The sequence below is a fragment of the Schistocerca piceifrons genome, chromosome 3 (genome assembly GCF_021461385.2).
Source record: "Schistocerca piceifrons isolate TAMUIC-IGC-003096 chromosome 3, iqSchPice1.1, whole genome shotgun sequence".
Classification (NCBI taxonomy): Eukaryota; Metazoa; Arthropoda; class Insecta; order Orthoptera; family Acrididae; genus Schistocerca; species Schistocerca piceifrons.
Genome location: NC_060140.1, coordinates 131752105 through 131759978, shown reverse-complemented (window position 1 = coordinate 131759978; position 7874 = coordinate 131752105).

Genomic DNA, 7874 nt, shown 5'->3' with positions numbered 1-7874 from the left:
GGGTCATTCACGATTGTCACAGTGAAGGAGAATTTTACCATGCCTTCCTCTCAGCATATTGGTCTCAAGCCACACAAGACCGAGTAAAACATGGCATCATAATGATGAAACATTTCGAACAATCTGAATTTTCCAGTCTTGTGAAATATTTTGAAGACATGTTGCATAAGAATCAGTATCTTTCAAACCCATACAGCCCCTCAGAACTCATCCGCATTTGCTTAATCAAATTACCTGAACATTTACGGCATATTATTTTGGCAGGACGTTGCAGAGACAACATTGAAGCTTTTCAGGGGCTCTTACAAGAACTGGAAATTGACACTGACATTCGCGGATCGCGAAAACAGGAGCACAACAATTACAGGTCACATCTGTCACAATTCCGCGATGACAGAAATAATAACTGGACACGACAAGGCTATTCTCACATCACATATCGTGACCAAAACAGACACCACCCGTATGACAACCGTTGGCAGAGCAGTAATAATTACAGGGAAAGATCACCTCTCCGCGGTTGTTACTATCACAGAGACAATCAGAGAAACAGACAATTTGGGAACCAAAATAATTATTATCAAGGGAGATAGAATAACTTTAGACGCAACGGTCCAGCGCGCAGTTACGATTCCGGGAGAAATTCTCCACCACATGACCGACAAACAAGAAACTATGTCAACTACCGACATAACGACAGACCTGAATTTCATCAGAACTGGCGGGATTTAAACAGGGCTGGGCCCTCTGGGCAAGGTGAATTTGTAGAAGTTAGGTCTCCAAATCCCAGTAACGACGCGCGCCAACAAAGAAACAGACAATGACTCGCACCGCAGGCAGTCACCTGCCCCGGCTGGCTCAGAGAAAAATAACACAGACGCTAACCTTGAGAAAAGATATAGCATTCCTTTCAGACGTATACCACATGATAATTGTATTGCGTAACGACTATCAGCCTTCCATACTTAGAACATATACTTGTACTGCTAATGAGATTTTAATGCAACATTTTGGTTTACTAAAAAAAACAAAAAAAAAACATTCTGGATTTAAAGTACTTTCTGTGAGATACCAGATGACATAGAGGTTAGTTTATGTAAGAGCTACACGATTTTATCACGACGCTACTAATGAGTAATGATTTACAATGTTGCTTTTGCGGTGTTTCTGTTTTATATCTGCACAGTTTTTCTGTATTATTCTGGAAATTAAAACATGTTTTAGTAGTAACTTTTGTGGTATAGCTACAATGAGACTGCCTTTTCCGTAGCACAACAATACGTTACAGCACAGTACTTTCTTCATCACGGCAATAAGCGTAATAACTAAGATATCTATACGCAAAGCATTTCACTTTTGTTTATCATGAGGTAAGTACATTGTCTTTTGCAGAACTTAGCTTTCAGAGGACGATAAATACGACACTTCCACAGAGATTATCTTACAACAAGGCGCACAGTTTAGCGCTACAGTACACGTATTTGAGTGATTAATTTTGTACTTGAAACATTTATTTTTTTAAGATATTGAAGTACAATGATACAAAGGATTTCCGTGATACATTTCATTCCATTGCTGTAATCTGTAACACCTGAGAGTATAATTACATTAATCCTCAGGGGGGTACACGCTTACTTTGTGTACCATGTGTTTGGCAAGCACAAGGAGCCCTAGCTAATATGGTATTTGCTTATACAACTTTACACATCGGTACCATATTTCTCTAACACAAAATTACACAGCTATCTGATTATTTGACAGAGAAACAAACATTCTTTTTACTACATCAGTGACAGATGTTTATGTAATTACACAGTTGGATAACTTCACACTTATGAAATTGTATTTTGTATGTACTTTGTGAACTCTTCATATTTTTTCAGAACCATTGTGATTCTATGAGAGCTTTGAATGATGTATTTGGTATGGGATCATGATTGTAAAGTATGTTTGAGGTAGATGACACTATTGAAATGAGCAGAGAATTTTTTTTTTGCTTTTGAAACTATTGGAGGAAGCTATGACGATCATGATTGTAAAGTATGTTTGAGGTAGATGACACTATTGAAATGAGCAGAGAATTTTTTTTTTGCTTTTGAAACTATTGGAGGAAGCTACGACGATTATGAGATTTGGCTGAGGTTTTATGATGTTATTATTACGATGATGATGTGTATTATGCTGTTGCGGTATGTTTATGATTAATAAGCTGATGCTATATGAGTTATTTGAGTATGCTACATATTTCTTATGATGAAATATTGAAGAAGTGTCGACGAATATGTATATGTGTAATAAGGTAAGGAATAATGAGTAGTGGTTAGGGACTCTGACTTGTGAAAAAGGATGTTGGAAACCAAGAATCGTACTTTAAGAGTTATGAAATGTGTGTAAATGCGTGAATGTATCACAATGCCGGCGAAAATTTTTTGAACACTGTTATATTCATAGGATTTTGTTTCTATACATTTGTAACGCAAATTCTCAACCTGTGATTTTTTTTTTATATGAGACTGTCACTGTAGCGGAAACTGGTGTCGTAAATATTTCGGTAAGAAAGTTAAGTGACCACCTGCACGTAATGCGTCGTGGGCACCCAGCTGGGCGACAGTCGCCTGGAAAAAAGCCATTAGCGTGTGCCTTCAAGAGGCACAGGTGGAAAAAAAAGGGAGGCCATGATCCTCGCTATTGACGTTCCTTTGTAGAAAGCATCGCAAAAACGACACGGTCGAACTTGATAACATATAATTACACTGTGGAGCTCTTAATTTATGATATTTACTAAATTGCCTAATGAAATGACGAGGAACATTTTTACATCTATTATCTTGATAGCTGAGAGAAATGCCATATGGCTTGCTTTATGTATATATTTGCTCATTTCGTTTAATATCTAGTTTCTAGCTGCACTGCAGCATTGGTTAAAATAAAATTTTATAGATTTACTAATATAAATATTTTCTGTCTACAGATCGAGTAAATAATAATTTTTTTTTAAAAAATGAGGGAGCACAAAAAGACATTTACCTTCACAGGAACTGCATTCATAATTTTCTTTTCAAGTACTTGGTAATTTATTTTTGTAGAATAAGTTGTGGTGCACCACTTTAATTACATAGACATTAAGATGCGATTATACATTTCCTTTATCTGCATTGTTGTCTTTAGTGTACTATTTTTTCTGCTTGAGCTTTGTCATGCTTAGGTATACGTTATAGCATTTACTGCTGCTGTTTACCAGGCATAATGCTACTAAATTTCACTTTGTATTATTCTTTAAGCCAGTTTTACTACTGATTTATTTTTCTTGTTTGCTGCTCATTGCCTTATATTAGTTGTAATTTATGCTGCTTGCTTTGCCTTTTGTATTTTTTAGCATTGCTGTTTGTGTTAATTGTTTTGCGCTGCTGCATTGGCTCGTCCCTTAGTTTATGCATCTGAGCTCAGTAGATTTAAGAGGGGGTAGACTATATAAGAAACTGACTATGGACAATAGGGAAAGAATGCATTGAGAAGTTATATGAAAAAGATTTGGGCCAAAATGAGTATTGTACACTGAGAAATAATTATTTTGAAAGAAATATGAATAGAATACAGAAAGCAGGTATAGATAGCACTTTTTGAAATAATGAAGAACGAAGGGAGATCTCCAAGAAGTAAAGAAAGTTTTCTTTGCAAGATACTGCAGTAAAAACAAACCCTGTCCTTTCCCTTTGTGTTATCCCACTATGTGTTTGTGTACCCTTGTGTATTTGTTTTCTTCCTGTCTCTGTGTAGTTTCATAGAATTTCTTTTTCTTCTAATACTAAGCTACATTCACTATGATGAGGAATACTGTTATCCTCAAATGTAATTGGTATTAATAATGTTATTTACCTTGTAAATATGTTTAGACATTATTTATTCTGTTTTGTTTTAATGCTCATGTGTAAAGTTGATGTTTCAAAAGTTATTCTGATCTTTTATGTATTTACGTAGACATAATTCCTGTAACACTGATGTATATGTTTATTTCTATTCTTTTGTAAAGCCTGTATTACTACAAATGTTATCTGTATTATTATGTTTTTAATGATGTGTTTTGTACCTTTGTTATTGTGTTCTTATGTTATAAAATTGTACTTGACACCAGTTCATCAAATTAAGTAACTTGTAAGTTCCATTTCACTGCACACGTTTCTGTTGGTCATAGTATATGGACAATATGTGAGAAGTAGGGACTGTTAGTGTTTGCACGTGTGTTAATAATTCAGCAAGGGACTGGATAACAGCATTGCTGGTTCTAAGGACAATTCCAGAAACTTTGTGAGTGCACAAGTGGTGGTTATGGACTTGCTATATTGTCCGCAAGACTCTTCGATGGTGATTGTGCACCGGCACATTTGCAACAGATGGCTGCTGGCCATCTCTACAAGGACTACAGTGGGTCTACACCTTTGGTGATCCACCAATACCATTATTTCTACAAGGACTACAGTGGGTCTGCACCTCTGGTGGCCCACCAATACCGTAATCTCTACCAGGACTACAGTGGGTCTACTCTGTGATGACTTACCTACCAATATTCTTCAAAACTTCGACTGACTCTGCTGTGAGTTTGCTCTGTTGTGGCCCATTACCTGTCTGCATGTCGAGAGTCAGCACTGTCTTTCCGTTGGAAGGACAACACTACTTCTTCAAGACTGCATGGAAATCCACTACTTCCATATGCATTATCTTTTATTGCTGAGACTTTGAGAAAAGAAACGGCAGTTTCACTGTGAAGAATGATCAGAACTGTCTTTATGGACTGTGAGAAAATTATATAGCTTTTGACCAACATTGTATCAATAAGTGTGTGCATTTGATTTCTTTGTTATTGTAATTATGAAAAATTTTTTCAAATCATTATTGGCCACTGCCCAAAACAATTTGTAAAATTTTTTGTGGGGAGCATGGGGGCTATGTAAGTAGGCTGTTTATGTTTTCTTATTGGCAATGTTACATAGCGCTCTGTATGAAAATCACTGGCTGTGCTGTGTGCAGTCTGTGGCTAGTTTGCATTGTTGTCTGCCATTGTAGTGTTGGGTAGCGGCAGCTGGATGTTAACAGCGTGTAGCGTTGCGCAGTTGGAGGTGAGCCGCCAGCAGTGGTGGATGTGGGGAGAGAGATGGCGGAGTTTTGTAATTTGTCATGAACTGCTATATATATTATGACTATTAAGGTAAATACATTGTTTGTTCTCTATTAAAATCTTTCATTTGCTAACTATGCCTATCAGTAGTTAGTGCCTTCCGTAGTTTGAATCTTTTATTTAGCTGGCAGTAGTGGCGCTCGCTGTATTGCAGTAGTTCGAGTAACCAAGATTTTTGTGAGGTAAGCGATTTGTGAAATGCATAGGTTAATGTTAGTCAGGGCCATTCTTTTGTAGGGATTTCTGAAAGTCAGATTGCGTTGCGCTAAAAATATTGTGTGTCAGTTAAAGCACAGTCATGTACAAATTTTTCTAAGGGGACGTTTCAACGGTTCTCTTCAGATACTGGAGAACACATTATCTTTTTCTTTGATTTGCAACAGAAATTTCATGGGCATCGTGGACCCATTGTCAAAGGTCCTGTTGTTAGTTCAGTTTGGTCTGCATCTTTCTTACCCACAGTACCTTTTTTTTTTGCCTTTCATTCCAGAAATTTTAGTGTCATTCCGTTTCGATACAGAATGCACTGCTTTACCGTTCTTAGCACGATTTCTTCTTATTTCACTGAATTCATTAATGGGTCCTGGATCCACAGTATTGTTCAGAAAGTTTCCTTGTTCAGCTTGGCTTTCAGTTAGATTCTAATTATCTAGCACCACTTTATTTTCAACAACTGTAACTGATTGTAAGTAATGTTTTCTGCTTTTTCGTTTGTTTCATTTTTTTGGCCATTTTGAAACCAACTTTCTTCCTTCATTTTCTTTTAGGTTTGGATCATCAACTTGTTAGGCTTCAGATTCTTGTGTTGTAGCAGGCTCATAAGTTGTACCGAGATCCATGAAATTAAGTCATTATGAAACATCCCCTTAGAAAAATTATGAATGACAGTGCTGGAAAAACTCTTACGTTATTTGATACAGAAACAGCTGAGTAAAACTCAAAGTACTCAGTTTTCTCTTTACTTATTCAAATCATCACTAAACTGACACACAATATTTTTAGCGCAACGCAATCTGACTTTCAATAATCCCTACAGAGGAATGGCCCTGGCTAACAATAACCTATACCTTTCACGAGTGACTTACCTCACAAAAATCTTCGTTACTCGAACTACCGCAATACAGCGAGCGCCAATACTGCCAGCTAAATAAAAGAGTCTATCTACAGAAGGCACTAACTACTGAAAGGCGTAGTTAGCAAATGAAAGATTTTGATAGAGAACAAACAAGTCTTACAAATTTCCTTTTTCTGACGGACACCCGTCCAGATCGCACGCTCTGAAAACTCTGGCATCTCTCTCCCTACACATCCACCAATGCTGGCGGCTCACCTCCAACTGCCCAACGCTACGCACTGTTCACATCCAACTGCCTAACACTACACTAGCGAATATTTCAACAATGAGTCCAACCAGTCACAGACTGCACACAGTGCAGTCAGCGATTTTCATACAGAGCACTATATGGCGTTACCAACATAAAAACCCAAACAGCCTACTTACAACTAGATGCTGAAAGTTCACTTGATAACGAGAATGATGCTGGTCCTACACTTGGTTCTGAGCACGAAATTTCAAATAATTGTAGGGCCACCAGTATGCTACTCCCCTTGATTCGTAACTATTTACTGGTATTTGAATTTCTGCAATATTAAGAGAAACTTTCAGAAAACTTTCTGACTCAAGAGGAAAAATTCATTCGCCCTTTTCTTCTGGGACACTCTGTAGAAATATTATACGTCTATAGCATGACACTGCTATCTACCTACACAGAGACATATCTACAAAATGAAACATTAGCTTTGGTACAATAAAGTACACTAATATGGAGGGAAAAATCACGCGATTCAAATCTGAGCTAACCTTATTTTTATTTATGAATTTTGTTTTATAACAGGCCTGTGTTTCACTGTTTTTGTAGTTACAATTTTTGGACGTGTGTTTAATGTTCTAGCCGGTCACGAAAGCTGACAACGGGCGGGAGAGCTATTTGCCGACCGGATGCTACCCCGTATCCGCATCCTGTGACGCCTAAGATCTGAGGATGAAACGGCTGCCGGTCGGTACCGTTGGGCCATCAAGGCCTCTTCGGACGGTGTTTGTTTGTTTATTTAATCTTCTATACAGATTAATGAATCACTTGCACAATTAATGACTTATTACATATTAAGGACTACATTATAACAGAAATTATACAAAGAATGTTATAAATATCACCAGCAAACACTAAATAATTGTTACATTGATCCAACAATAAAAGACGATTGGTAAATTTTAAAAGAAAAATATTCTTCTGAGGCGTGAGACTACAAGATATGAGGTTCCGATAGTTTGCTACAGAAAACGTGAGTATGCCTGAATTGAGATACGTGGTTTTACATCTTATCCATGACACAGTTTTTTACTGTGTGGAAACATGTAACTCAAAACTGTCAATTTTTGAGTTATGAGGTTGTGCTATCTTAACGATGATGTATCACTGTGTGTCAGTAACTCACTCAGTTCTGCACGACAGAAACAGAAGTTTGCTTCCAACTTCCCAGACTGGCCTTTTGTTACAAACAAACACCGTATGAACGCGCCTTGAAGGACCAATGGTACCGACCGGCCACCGTGTCATCCTCAGATCTTAGGCGTCACCGGATGCGGATATAGAGAGCCGTATATTCAGTACACCATTCTCCCGGCCGTTGGCATTTCTCG